The sequence below is a fragment of the Carcharhinus amblyrhynchos genome, chromosome 9 (genome assembly GCF_965287045.1).
Source record: "Carcharhinus amblyrhynchos chromosome 9, sCarAmb.v2.hapA, whole genome shotgun sequence".
Taxonomy (NCBI): domain Eukaryota; kingdom Metazoa; phylum Chordata; class Chondrichthyes; order Carcharhiniformes; family Carcharhinidae; genus Carcharhinus; species Carcharhinus amblyrhynchos.
In genome coordinates this window covers 111,661,794-111,677,729 of record NC_137332.1, presented here as the reverse complement: position 1 = coordinate 111,677,729, position 15,936 = coordinate 111,661,794, and the positions used below count along the sequence as shown (strand labels likewise).

The 15,936-nt window shown below is 45.3% G+C and overlaps 1 protein-coding gene across 1 annotated transcript in view; it reads right to left on the bottom strand.

Moving 5' to 3' along the window:
- Positions 1-15,936, bottom strand: part of LOC145348697 (uncharacterized) — a 65,853-nt gene that overhangs the window by 30,377 nt on the left and 19,540 nt on the right. The gene's annotated exons all lie outside the window — the stretch shown is intronic.

The window sequence follows — 15,936 nt, the reverse complement described above, 5'->3', positions numbered from 1 at the left end:
GAGGACTTCTTGTCTCCTGTTCCCTCCTCAGGAGCCACGGAACATTATCCCACACTGCAAACCAGTGGGAAACTGGACTATGATATTGTTCTTAAAATCAGCTCTGAAAATGGATTGGGTCTCTGATCAAATTCACAGACTGAGCGGTGGGTTCACTGGTTCACTACTTCACTGGAGTCACTCAAAAACTCAACCTCACTCAATCCAAACTGCCTTGTCACCCCCCCATTCTAGATTTAAAGCTACACCTACGTCGATCTAGACTCTGGATGTTTGCAATCTCCCTTTCATTCTGAACCATGAATATTTCAGTAAGATCACCACACTCCCTCCTTTATCCAGCACAGACTCGCAGTTTCTACAGCCCCCTCCTCTTGATTAATGAGTCGAATTCCACCAAACAGAATATCTGCCGTTTAACATTTGCTCTCTAATATCTTTACGTCTTCCTGATAAACGATGATAAAAACTATTTCCTAGAATGACAGACGAGACGAGACAGATCCCTTCACTGCTTTGACACACAGTGCTGATGGCTTGAGACACTTACCCAGAGGAACCACAGAAAGAGAAATATGACAGAGAAACCTCGGATACCCCTCCTATATCTCCCACCATGAACCTTATAGTCATGCCCCCTAATAACAGCTACATCCACCTGAGGAAATAGTCTCTGAACGTCCACAGTATCTATTTCCCTCATCATCTTGAGTAAGTCGCCTCTCATCCTCCTCCACTCTGAAGAGAAAAGTCCTAGCTCCCTCAACCTTTCCTCATAAGTTTTACCCTCCAAAACAGGCAGCATCCCGGTATATCTCCTCTGCACTCTCTCTAATGCTTCCACATCCTTCTTATAGTGAGGTGACCAGAACTGCACACAATAATCCAAATGTGGTCTCACCAAGGTCCTGTATACTTGCAGCATAACCCCACTACTCTTAAACTCAACCACACCGCCGCCCCCCACCCCCGCTATTAATAAACACGAACACACTATAGACATTCTTTATGACTCTATCCACTTGAGTGGCAACCTTCAGAGATCTGTGGATATGAACCCCAAGATCTCTTTGTTCATTCACATTCCTCAGAATCATGTCGTTGACCTTATAAGCCACATTCAAATTGGATCTACCAAAACGAATCACCTTGCACTTATCTGGGTTAAACGTCATCTGCCGTTTTTTTCGGCCCAGCTCTGCATCCTATCAATGTCTCTTTGCAGCCGACAACAGCCTTCCACCTCATCCACTACCCCACCAGTCTTGGTGTCATCAGCAAATTTACTGACCTAACCTTTAGCCCCCTCCTCCAACTCATTGATAAAAATCACAAATAGCAGAGGATTCAGCACTGATCCATGTGGTATACCGGTGGTAACTGGCTTCCAGTCTGAAACTTTTCCATCCACCACCACCCTCTGTCTTCTATGACATAGCCAGTTACTTATCCAAACGGCCAAATTTCCCTCTATCCCACACCTCCTTACTTTCTTCATGAGCCGACCATGGGGAACCTTATCAAACACCTTACTAAAATCCATGCATACAACATCAACTGCTCTACCTCCGTCCACACATTAATTACCTCCTCAAAGTATTCAATCAAATTTGTGAGGCAAGACTTACCCTTCTCGAATCCGTGGTGACTATACTAGATTAAGCTGCATCTTTCCAAATGGGCATAAATCCTATCCCTCGGGACCTTTTCCATTAACTTACCAACCACCAAAGTAAGACTAACCGGCCTATAATTATCAGGGTCATTCCTATTACCTTTCTTGAACAGAGGAACAATATTCGCCACTCTCCAGTCCTCTGGCACTATCCCCATGGATATTGAGGACCCAGAGATCAAAGCCAAAGGCTCGGCAATCTCATCCCTTGCCTCTCACAGAATCCTAGGATATATCCCATCTGGCCCAGGGGATTTATTGACCCTCAGGTTTTTCAGAATTGCTAATACATCTTCCCTCAGAACATCTACCTCCTCCAGCCTATCAGCCTGTATCATACTCTCATCCTCAAAAACATGGTCCCTTTCCTTAGTGAACATTGAAGAAAAGTATTAGTTCATCGCCTCTGCTATCTCTTCTGACTCCATGGCCAGTTCTAACCTCGTCCTGGTCATTCTTTTATTTCTCACATAAAAGTAAAAAGCCTTGGGGTTTTCCTTGATCCGCTCCACCAAGGACTTCTCATGCCTCCTCCTGGCTCCCCTAAACTCTTTTTTAACCTCATTTTTTGCTACCTTGTCACCCTCAAGCGACCCAACTGAACTTTGTTTTCTCATCCTTACATACGCTTCCTTTTCCCTCTTGAGAGGACATTCAACCTCTTTTGTGAACCATGGTTCCCTCATTTGGCCATTTCCTCCCTGCCTGACAGGCACATAACTGTCAAGGACACGCAGTATTTGTTCCTTGAACAAGCTCCACTTTTCATTTGTGCCTTTCCCTGACAGTTTCTGTTCCCATCTTATGCTCCCTAATTCTTGCCTAATCGCATCATAATTACCCCTCCTTCAATTACAAACGTTGTTCTGCCGTATGGCCCTATCCCTCTCCATTGCAATAATGAAAGACACCGAATTGTGGTCACTATCTCCAACGTCCTCTCCCACAAACAAATCTAACACTTGGTCCGGTTCGTTACCCAGTACCAAGTCCAATGTGGCCCCACCACTTGTCGGCCTACCCACATATTGTGACAGGAAACTCTCCTGCACACACTGTACAGAAACTGCCCCATCCGAACTATTCGACCTATAAAGGCTCCAATCAATATTTGGAAAGTTAAAGTCACCCACGACAACTACCCCGTGACCTCCACACCGATCCATAATCTGTTTTGCAATTTCTTCCTCCACGTCTCGATTGATATTTGGGGGCCTACAGAAAACTCCTAAAAACGTGACCGCTCATTTCCGATTTCCAACTTCAGCCCATATTACCTCAGGAGGCAGATTCCCCTCGAACTGCCTTTCAGCAGCCGCTTAACTATACTCGATTAACAGTGCTACTCCTCCACCTCTTTTACCACCTTCCCTACTCTTACTGAAACATCTATACCCGGAACTTCCAACAACCATTCCTGTCCCTGTTCTAACCATGTCTCCGTAATAGCCACAACATCGTAGCCCCAAGTCCCAATCCACGCTCCAAGTTCACCTATCTTATTCTGGGTGCTCCTTGCATTGAAGTAGACGAACATCAGCCCACCTTCCTGTCTGCCTGTACACTCGTGCGACCTTGATACCCTCCTCAGTACCTCACTACACTCAACACTGGCTTCTGGACTACAGCTCGTTTTCCTATCCCCCTGACAAATTAGTTTAAATCCCCTCCAAAGAGCCGTGGCAAATTCCCTCCCAGGATATTGGTGCCCCACTGGTTCAGGTGCAAACCGTCCTGTTTGTCCAGGTCTCACCTTCCCCAGAATGTGCTCCAATTATCCATGTAACTGAAACCCTCCCTCCTACACTATCCCTGTAGCCACGTGTTTATCTGCACTCTCTCCCTGTTCCTCAACTTGGTAGCACGTGGCACTGGCAACAAACCACAGATGACAACATGGTTTGTCCTGACTCTCAGCTTCCACCCTAGCTCCCTAAATTCCTGTTTTAAATCCCCGTCCCTTCTCTTACCAAGTCGTTGGTACTGATATGTACCATGAGTTGTGAACTGTTCCCTCTCCCCCTTAAAGATCCTGAAAACACGTTCTGAGAAGTCACGAACTCTGGCACCCGGGAGGCAACATACCATCCATGAGTCTCTTTCGTTGCCACAGAACCTCCTATCTGTCCCTCTAACTTTCGAGTCCCCAATAACTATTGCCCTCCTGCTCCCTTCCCCCCACCACCCCCCTTCCCTTCTGAGCCACAGGGACGGACTCAGTGCTGAAGATCCGGTCACCGCGGCTTACCACTGGTAGATCGTCTGCCTCAACAGTATCCAAAGCAGTAGACTTGTTGCCGAGGGGAAAGACCACAGGGTATCCCTGTACTGACTGCTTCCTCCCAGCTCCTCTCACTGTCACCCAACTATCTTCATTCTTCGGAGTAACTCCATCTCTCCTATCCTCGCGCGAATCCAGCACGGAAAACCACAGGCTGTGAAGTTTGGCGATGGATCAGATTCATTAACAGGCAGGTAGAGGCAGAGAGATCAATGTGGATTGGAAATCAATGTCTTGTTTTATTGCAGAGATATTGTCTGTGATTCTAGTGTAAAATGTTTCATATATCTGACAGTGTGGAACATTGGGTTTTATTGTTACTGCCTGGGTTTTAAACAGCTCCTGTGTGGAGAATAGGAAAGAGAATCTGTCCTGGGGGACATGAGCACCCCTTACACAGCCCAGCGGAATTTACTAACATTCATTTCAACACATGGAAAATCTGGGAAGTTATTGAAATTGGAATTTCTGTCATTCTGAGCGGATTAAATTCTCCTCAGTTTTGGAAAATGCCTTCACCCTCGGCAGCACCACGGAGAGTTCTGCCATCATCGTTAAAATCTGAGCGAGGACTTTCGGCAGTCAAATCATGAAGTAATTTTTCACATCAAAGTGTCGGAGAAATGTGGAATTCTCCCTCATCTTGGGATAGATATTGGGAATATTGTGATCTTCCGGGGTATCAAGTTGAGGTGCTCAGTGGAATATACTGACTTTAATTTCAACTCAAGGAAAAGGTGGAAATTTCTTTCATTTGTGGCAACTCGGGGCTCCTGTCCTTGTCAGTAATTAATTCATTGCGGGTGCAGTAAGTTTCTGGGATGAGTTGAGATTCTGCGTGAATTCAATTTTTCACTGTGACAGACGTGCACCGCTGCCACCTGCTGACAAAACTCATTCCACCAGGTAAACTCAAATACAACAGCCAGGATTTATCACTCCCTCCTTTGGCTCCGGGTACTGGGCATGTTCATATCATCAGCAATGTTTCCAAAGGATGGAAGGTGCCCATTGGGCAGGGGCCGGATTAACTTGGAGACAGAGGAGACAGTTTCAAGTGATGCTGGAAATCCTCTGACAACATCGGTCACCAAATGCAATTATGTATTAAAGATAGTCCACCAGTCAGGAATGTGATGGAATACGCTCCACTTTCTTGGTTGAATGCAGTTCCAAAAGCACTCCATAAGACCATCCAGGACAAAACAGACACTAGACTGGCACCTCATCCACAAACAGTCACTCTATCCACCATTAGTGCGCAGTCGCAGCAGTGTGTACCACCTACAAGAAGCGCTGCAGAAATTCATCAAGGCTCCTTCAGCAACACCTTCCAATCCCATGACGACTACCATCTTGAAGGACAAGTGCAGAAGACACATGGGAAAACTACCTGCTGGAGGTTCCTCTCCAAATCACTCAACATCCTGACTTGGAAATGCTTCGCAGTTCCATCACTTTCACTTGATGGAAATCATATCCTGGAACCCCCTCCCGAACAACACAGGGGTGTACCTAGCCTTCAGGGACTTCAGCCGTTCAAGAAGGCAGCTCCCCATTTTCTCAAGGGGCATGAGGGATTAGAAATAAATACTGGTCTAAACAGAGACGTCCACATCCTATTAATCAATTAAAAATATAGTTAGGACTCAGGAAATGGAAATATGTTCCTAATTTGATTCATAGACAGAATTGAGATAATATTGTGCTCCTGAGTCAGCACGACTACCTTACAACCTCTTTCCCCCCAGCTAACTTTTCTAAGTACGTTACACTCTGAACTTTTTAATGTCTGCCATGTTTTTCTGTAGCCATGACTCTAGTCTCCATTCTATCCAATTCCCATATGATTGTCTCCAGTTCTCGTCTTAATACAGATTCTGATCCAGTACCTGAATTCAAAGGTGGATTCCACATACCCCATAAATCCTCCAAATTGTCCTGTCACCGAGATATCAAAGACCAGATGTTGTGCTTCAAAGAAAGATAATTTATGCTTACAAAATATCAAGCTATTTCCCAGTACACAGACTTTTTTAGCAAACAAATCCTACCCACCCGAATAAACATGGTCCAGTCCTGGATGTAATTAACAGCAGCGATAATCGCACAATGCAAAACACAATCACTTGTAAATTCGGTGATACCTCTGCAGTTTGGATGAATAAGTGAATTTCATCTCAAACACAGACAGGTGAACGGCTTCTCTCCGGTGTGAACTCTCTGACGTATCAACAGGTCGGGAAAATCTCTTCCCACACACGGAGCAGTTGAATGGTCCCTCCCCAGTGTGAGTGCATTGGTGTCTGAAGTTGGCCACAAGGAACCACTAAGGTAACAATCTCCAGAATAGCCCCCGTGTATTTCTGAGTACGGAAAGGGCATAGGATAGATGGATGGTCGGCTGTGAAGACAGTGTAGCAAGTAGGCTTTAGAATCCTGAGAAATTTGAAACTTGTTCAGACCGAAAGGTTACAGACGACTAAGGTAAATATTGTGGGGCGATTTTGAAGTTACATTGAAGAGAGGCAAAATAAGGAATGTAAAGAGTTACGAGAGACTGATGGTGTTAACATAGAAATAATGGCAATTAAAAGGGTTAAGTAAGGGAAAATGCAATAGCTTCTAAAATTGGGTTTTCTGTAAATGTCTGTGAACATGTGGAATGTGAGATATCCTCCCCACTGATTGTACCCGATCCCAAAATCACCCCTTTTACTATTCAACCAGCATGCAAACCAGATTTTGCTAATACATGTCCAAAACGTAAATGAGGAATATCTGCGATCATCAATGCATAACTTTATATTGGCTATGTCTTTCCAGTTTTAAACAATTTCATTGCTTGCATTTTAGTACTTGTTGCAAGGCAAAAATTGTATCAAACATTTGGATTTTCAATCATCTTCCAACCCTGACACCCTTTCCATGACCTCATCACATTCACTGCGCATGCGCGGGTAGACTTCCAATTAGGGCGAGAGTCACACTGAACAATTCAATGAGTCATCATGATTTAAATTTAGACCCTTTATTCTGGAACTCAACAACTCATTGGAGATTGGAAGAATGAAAGGGAATCTCGTTGAAATATATAGGGTTCCAGTAGGGCTTGACAGGGTAAATGCTGAGACGGTGTTTTCTCTTGAGGGAGAGTCCAGGACCAGAGGGAATTGTCTCAGAATAAAGCAGTACTAATTTAAGACTAAGGTGAGGAGGATTTTTTCCTCTGAGTGTTGTGAGTCTTTGATACTCCTTGCCACAGAAAGCTGTGGGGCCAGAGTCGTTGCTTATATTTAAGGCTAAGAAAGATTCTTGATCATTAAAGTAATCATGGGTGATGGGGAAAGGGCGGGAAAGTGGGCACTGAGGAATGTCGGGCCAACTATGATTCTATTGAGAGGCGGAGCAAGCTCAAGGAACTGAACAGCCCACTCCTGTTTCTATTTGTTATGGTCGAATTAGTTCCTGCAGCACCGAGGTTCCGTCAGCAGGTGGCAGCGGTGCGCTTTGTAACAATGAAAGACTTGAGTTCACACAGAGTCTCAACCCATCCCAGAAACTTACTGCACCCGCATTACATCGCGATACCCCTCTGTTTGTGAGCAGTGTTGGAAGATAAAGCAGGTACTTCACACAGAGCAAGTTCTCGCAGATAAAAACAAATAAAATGAATTGCTAGTTAACCTCTTTGTATCGGTGCTTGAGAGAGGAATCTTGGTCAGGACACAGCTTTAACTCTCCCGCTTCTCTTTACCGTGGCATTTAAACATAATTCAAAGCAGACAAGACCTTGGTCAACATCTCACCGAAAGAGCAGCACATGTGCTGATTAGCACACGGAATTAACAGTCGGGGAATAGAGATGGATATCCAGCCTCTCGAGCCCTTGCGACTATTTAAATCAAGTTTGCATTGTCTGTACAGAATCGTGATGTTGTCGGTGGTGGAAAGGTTGGCGACATTGGAGAGACTAAACACAAATTGGGTGATATCTTTGCAGGACACCTTCGTCCCGTCCGCAAGCTTGACCCTGAGCTTCCAGTGCCTGTTATCATGAGCTATGAGGAGAGGCTGAATAAACTAGGCTTCTACTCGTTAGAGTTTAGAAGAATGAGGGGAGATCTCATTGAGACGTATAAGATGATGAATGGGATGGATAGCATAGAGGTGGAGAGACTCTTCCCGCTCAGAAAGGACAGTAGGTCTAGAGGGCACAGCCTCAAGATAAAGGGGGGGCGGTTTAGAACGGAGTTGAGGAAGAACTTCTTCACTCAAAGGGTGGTGAATCTCTGGAATTCTCTGCCCGTTGAAGTGGTGGAGGCTGCCTTGCTAAATATTTTTAAGACGCGGGTTGATAGGTTTTTGATAAGAGAGGGGATTAAGGGTTATGGGGAGAGGGCGGGAATGTGGAACTGTGATACGACAGGTCAGCCATGATCTTATTGAATGGCGGGGCAGGCTCGAAGGGCTAGATGGCCTACTCCTGCTCCTATTTCTTATGTTCTTAATTGGCCGCCCCATTTCCTCTCTCACCTTTCTGCCCTCGGCATCCTGCTCTGTTCCAATAAAGCCCAACTTAAGCTGGAGAAATAGCTTCTAATATTTCCATTGGACATTTTACACCTTCTGAATTCAGCTTTCAGTTAATCAATTTCAGATTAAAATCTCAGTTTCCGTTTTGTTTTGCATTTTTATTGGCTTTGTTTTCAGACGGCAGCTGTTGGTGATGATTCAGCTCTGCTCATTTATACCTCCGGAAGAAGTCTCACAACACCAGGTTAAAGTCCAACATGTTTTTTTGGGAGCAAACGCCACTGGCTTTTGGAGCGCTGCTCCTTGGTCAGGTGAGTGGGAGTCTGTTCACAAACAGGGCATATAAAGACACAAAGTCAGTTTACAGAATAATGATTGGAATGCGAGTCTTTACAGGTAATCAAGTCTTAAAGGTACAGACAATGTGAGTGGAGAGAACATTAGCACAGGTTAAAGAGATGTGTATTGTGTCCAGCCAGGACAGTTAGTGAGATTTTGCAAATCCAGGCAAGTCGTGGGGGTTGAACATGAACCCAAGATCCCGGTTGAGGCCGTCCTCATGTGTGCTGAACTTAGCTATCAGCCTCTGCTCAGAGGCTCTGCGTTGTCATGTGTCGTGAAGGCCGCCTTGGAGAACACTTCCCCAAAGATCAGAGGCCGAATGCCCGTGACGGCTGAAGTTTCCCCAACAGGAAGGGAACTGTCTTGCCTGGTGATTGCTGAGCGGTGTTCATTCATCCGTTGTCGTAACATCTGCCATGTCTCGTAATTTGGTACCATGTAATTCTGTAAAGTGACTTTGTGTCTTTATATGATCTCCCACTCACCTGACGAAGGAGCAGCACTCTGAAAGCTAGTGGCGTTTGCTACCAAATAAACCTGTTGGACTTTAACCTGGTGTTTTGAGACTTCTTACTGTATTTACCCGAGTCCAACGCCAGAATCTCTACATCATTTATACTTCCTCCAGACATTAATTGCACTTGCCCCATTTCCAACCCCTTTTATTTCTCACCGTCATCCCTTTTGTCATTTAATCACTACCGTTTTCCACCCTATCACAGACCTTCCTTTTTGTTCTATTCTCCATTTCCCTTCCTCTGTACTTGGTTTAAACCTGTTACATCATGGGGCCAGATATCAAACCTCGTCAGGGAGCGGCTGCGGTTTGTCTCTGATTCTCACACTGGTCCTGTCCTCAGACAGGATGAGCCGGGGATACGCTGAGTTCGGATCCGGAGTTGGAGGGGCCGAAGTTCAAGAACAAAACCAAGAATCCAGAATCAGATTCCAACACATGGACGCTGACAGCAGCCCGCTTTACCTCACCAGGAACTCCCTGACTTCTCCAGTGGCTCTGAATTGTCACAACATATGTCAAACATCTGGTGCTAGTTCAGCAGAAATTTCTATAATTGAAAAATGAGGCGGCCAAATCCGATTTTAATCTCCACCAAAAACTCCAATCCTCTGTCCAACAATTTCTTATACTGATCCAAACTGTTCTGCAACCGAGGTGAACTTCTGACCTCACATTCATTCCCTTACCCAAGGAAATTCCAGTTCTAACATCGCTTGTGTCTGTGTGGCCTCAGCTCACCACCTGTTGCAAATGTCTACAGTCTTCAACATTAATAGCCCACTCTGAAACCATATGGCCCATCTTCCGTCAATTTCGATGACAATCTCAAGATGAGTTTCAAAACTCCACTCCCATATAAACACGTTTTAAAATCTTCTTTCAAACAATGCTTTCCATCAGCTGTTTTCATCAAGGATCCATTTCTGGTTTTCTATCTATCCTTTCAAACAAAGCTTCCGCTCCACTTTTGAACAACGGTTTCCCACTTCTCCTTTCAGATTTCCCTTGACTTAAATTGACACAAAATCAGCCCCCAGCAGAGTACTGTTGCTTCACACACTGGAAGCAAGGATACCAAATCTTACAATTACTTCAGACATGTTGCTTGTTCGTAGTAAACCTTATTAACTCTTCTTTGCCCAGGCCTGACGTTTACTTGCACTGCGTTCAAGGCAGTGCTGTGAACGACGGACGTCTGAGAAACTTCAATCCATTTCTCTAGTTCCCTTAACCAATGTTCTTTATGTTTCCCGTATTTGTGTTCTTTACCATTTGCCCATGGTATGGATTTTCTTCGAGCAATGGTGAGAGAGATGTCCCGCTCTCTATCCTTCTATAGCCACCTGCCAATGAACTCAGTTAAAACCACACGCAATAAACGCTCCTATCTAAAGATGGACCAGTTACTAAGTAATGAGTTCTACTTCTCCAGTCTTAGAGTCTTGGACCTGTATCCCAAATTAAATTAGGAAGACAGACAAAACCCCAACACTTTTTCTATTGTTGCATCAATGTGAAGATAGGATCATTCACACCAGGTATAATTCCAGTGACAAATTAGGGATCATTAATAGTAAAACAATCTTTATTTAATAACACAGTTTAATTATAACTCTACCAAATGCAGCAGCTTAACTGTAACTCATTGAACAATATTTAAAGATGGAAAGAAACAACACTAACTTCTATCTTATCACTGCTTCAGTTCCAAATAAGCAACTTTCTTTTACAGACTCCAAAACCACTTTAAGTACAGTTAGCAACTGTAAATATACTTTCTATAGTGAGTGTAAACAGCCTTGAAGCTTTTGGAAATGTTGTGGAGAGAACATCTTACAGATCTCTGTCTTGAAACAAAATCCCAGCCAGAGTTGAAAGCTGTTTTTTTATTTCTCTCTGTGACATACCAAGCTCCTTCAATGAAGCACATTATCACATGACTCTGTGTACCGAAACTCACCTGCCATTCCTTTCATCAAAAATCCCAGTCAATTAGCTCTCTCTGAAGTAAACACCACATGGCTATAATGAGTAATTATGCTGCTGCTCTCCCAGCATCTGAGCTGCATTCCCACCAGACATACCAACTGTCCAGAGAAAAATACTGACATTAAAAACATTCCCCTTAAACATTATATGTCTATAACTACTTTCATCACATCAGCTTGCTTACGTTTCATTTGGTAACCTCTGTAAGCACAACAGAAACAAATTTGAGCAAAAACCAAGCCTCCACACATACAAACACCATTGTCGATCATTGGTCCAACAATAATTGTATCCTGCCTCACATGGCGACACTAAATTAACCCACTTATAACTATACCTGATTCCTAATATTAAACAATACAAATATTGATCTCTTGGAATTACATCGATTTTCTGGACACATTCTAATGTGAGTGGACTTGTTCAAAATTCTTCTTCATGTATCCTAACTCGCAGCAAGACTTGTTCACACATCACTCCAGAATGCACTCCACGGCTAGATTATAATATTGTCGGCTTTGTTTATCAATCTCTCCATGACCTCATTCCTCCATATCTCTGTAAATATCTGCAGCTTTACAAATCTCACCATATATGTGCCATTCGAATTCTGATCTCTTGTGTAAACTCTGATTTTTGTCGCTTCATCACTGGCGGCTCTATGTTCACGTGGCCAGATTTTAAACTCTGGGATTATCTCGCCCCTCCTCACCCCATTTCTCCCCACCCCCAACCATTCTGTGTTTCCTTTAATAACATTCTCTAAATCCTTCCTCTTTGACTAACAGTTTGCTCACCTGAACCATTTCACTACATTAACTTTGGCCCATAATCCACACGCGAAGAATCTTTTGAAGTTTACAACGTGAAAGGTGCTATGTAAGTGCAAGTTACAGTTATTATTGCTGAGTTTTCCGGTATTTCGGGGATTTGCAACCGGTGCCGGGACAAGTATCTGTGGAAGCAGGAACAGCATTGCTCACCCCCCTCATTCCAGCCAGTCCAAACTGTTGTTTTATGATGATCCTGGTGAGCAGACTCCCCTGGTTAGGAAGCTCAAAGCGCGCCTGACACTGAAACTGGAGGAGAAGATGAAGATCTTCCTGATATTGTGGGGAGAAGTGAAATGGACAGAAGAACAAACAGCAATATAAAGATATAATTCACCAACTCACCAGGCCCCCTTCCACAGCACATTCCAAATCCATCACCTCTCCCACCTACAGCAGATAGACGAGCACATCACCACCTATAATATCCTCTCCAATCTACATGTTCTACATTCAATATTAATGACTCCCAGAGCCAGTCGCTCTGCAATGTTACCATAGCGACATCGGGCAGGGTGGGCCTGGGTGGGAATCACTGTCGGAGAGTTGGTGTAGACTCAGTGGGCTGAATGGCCTCCTTCTGCACTGTGGGGATTCTATGATAGCGCCACCACTTCGGCTCATTCTGACTTACAACAACAACAAAGAACAGCCCAGCACGGGAAACAAGCCCTTCGGCCCAACGAGCCCGCGCCGCCGCATCACCCTACACCTATTCTACCCTGCGTGTCTACGAATGGAACCCCTAACTTAGCCAGATTCAGGGGAGAATAGTGTCAATTTGGTAAAACCAATCAGCCTAAGAGCGCATCTTTTGGGTGTGGGAGGAAACCGGAGCGCCCGGAGGAAACCCACGCATCCACAGGGAGAATGCACACAGACTGAACTCCCACAGACACAGGCCCAAATCCATGTATCTGCACAGCTAGCAGTGATAGTCACCGAGCTGTTGCGGCGCCCGTCTACCGGTCCAGGATCAAGCACACACACCGACACGAAGTACTAGGCCACTCCCGGAACCTCCAAGAGCAGCCCACGCACGACCCACCGTGTGCATGCCCCTCGTTTGACACGAGGTGGACCTCCACCTGCGGAATAAAAAGTTAATCTTACAAGTCTGCTTTTCCGGTGTCTCCCGAGGTTCTAACCTTATTTAATAGCCCCTACCATAACCCTCCATCCTCGTTTCACTCATGTGTCTATCTAACTGAACCTTAAACGAGTCCAACGTTCCTGCCTCCACCACCCTACCCGGTAGCGCGTTCCATACCCCCACAACTCTCTGCGAAAAGAACCTTCCTCTCACATCCAAATTATACCTCTCCCCCCTCACCCTTAAATCATGACCTCTCGTATTTGTACCCAGTCTAGGGAGCAGTCTCTCACTATTGACTCTATCTATTCCCTTCAGTATCTTATATACCTCTATCATGTCCCCCCTCAATCTCCGTCTTTCCAAGGAGAATAGTCCCAGTTTCTCCACCTGCTGACGGAATCACAATGTTGCAGGGAAGAATTCCCCATTCAAAACGGCCCAAGAAGTGGGGACTCTCTTTGAAAATTCAGTTACGATCAGCCGAATGGACTCTGCTGGGTCATATTATGACTCTTATGTGTTCCTCCTGTCCTTAGATTGTATCACATCTGCATTCTGACAATTGATTTCACTCAATGCCATTGTCTGATGATGCATTCCGCAGCCATCATTGAGAAAACTTAGGGCGAGAATGCTCGTCATATCCTCAGTTGGGTGGGAAATATACACACGTAAGGATTTTCCAGTAGTGTTTTATGTTGCGGTATTTATATGACTCTTAATCGATCTATAAAACTGAAGAGGATTATAAACAGGTGATCGTTGGACGGTAATGGTGCAGAGTAAATGATTGGTGAACTCACGAAGTGAACAGGATCGCTGTCAGCCTTGGTATCAAAACCCAGACTTGGACAAATCCGCTCCAATCTGCTGCATTCACACTGCGGAAAAAACCTCTCACCGCACCTCTTAAGACTGGGGCACGGAGGCTGAAAACAATCCCCTGTGAAAGCCATGAATCCAACTTCAGTGTATCCTTCAGTGTATATTTCACTCTCCTCTTTACTGAGTTTACTGTGAACTCCTGTCTTGTTTCTATTCCTAACGGATTGCAGTGGAAGAGTAAAAACAAATTTTCTGATCACAGACAGTGACCTGAGGCCAGTATCGAACCCGGGTTCCTGGCGCTGAGACAGCAATGCTAGCCATTGTATCACCGTGCCGCCATGGTCAAGAGCTTCAAGTTTCCAGGTGTCCAGCTTATCAACAACTTGTCCTGGTCCCTCCATGTTGCGCTATGGTTTAGGAAACCCATCAACACCGCTACTTTCTCAGGAGGTGAAGGAAATTTGGCACATCTGCTGCAATTCTCAGCAATTTTTACAGATGCACCATAGAAAGCACCTTTTCCTGATATATCACAGCTTGGTAGGGCTCCTGCTCTGACCGAGACTGCAAGTAAATACAAAGGGTTGTGAACGTAGCCCAGTCTATCATGCAAACCACCCTCCTATCCATTGACTCTTCCCCTACCTCAGAAAAGCAGCCAGCATAATTAAGGACCCCAGACATTCTCTCCTCCACCTTTATCTGTCAGGAAACAGATACAAAAGTCTGAGGTCGCATGCCAACGGACTCAAGAACAGCTTCCTCCCTGCTGCCGTCAGACATTTGAAAGGACTTACCTTATAAACTTGCACTCCACATCCTAGCTATGACTGTAACACTATATTGTGCACTCGCTCCTTTCCTTCTCTCCGAGCAGTCTGCTTGTCTGTATAGCGCACAATAAACAATACTTTTCTTTGCATACTAACACATGTGACAATAATAAATCAAATCAATATCAAAATCGCTAAAGCAGGCTGTTGGCAAGGGTTTGAGAAAGGTGTATACTCTGCTCGGTTATAACCCGAAAGAACTCCCCAGAAGGATAAGGTTGCATGGGAACACCAACACTTGAAAGGTCCCCTCCAAGCCACCCACCATCCAGATTTGGAAATATATCAAATGTTCCCTCACTGCCCGAGAAGTCAAAATCCTGTAGCTCCATCCCTATCAGCGCTGTGGATGTACGTACACAGAAAGAAGTCTCACAACACCAGCTTAAAGTCCAACAGGTTGAGTTGTCGCAAATGCAACAAGCTTTCAGAATAGGCTGTTCCTTCGTCAGGTGGGTGGGAGTTCCACACTGGTGGGTGTACTTACACTGCAGGGAGAGCAGCGACAGAGGCGGGGCGTATAGGGAAGGGGCAGATGGTGAGGAGAATGGGGCGAGGGAGAGGGGGAACGCAATGAAGCGGAGGGGGAACGGGGCGAGGGGGGTACCCCGGCACTGAGGGACAAGAGATGCAGCCAATCACCTCCGAGGTTCCGCAATCCCGCCTCCCTTCAGATGAGTGACAGCCGCTCCAGCCAATCCTGCTCCCCAATTGGCAACGCCCCTGTGAGGCTGCGTGTCAGCGGATAGGGCCAATCCGTTTCCGGCTTCCCTGATACCTCGCCTCTCTCCGTCTGAGTGACAGCGGCGCTAACCAATCGCCCTCCACCTTCCGGGGACGGCCTCCTTTTATGTCAATACGTCATACTGACCAATCGGCTTCCCTATTGCTCGGAAACCCGCCTCTTAATCTGAATGAATGACACAACAACCAATTGACTTACGGACCACTCGAAAACCCGCGTCCCTCATGATGACTGACAGGCGGTTGAACCAATCGTATTTCA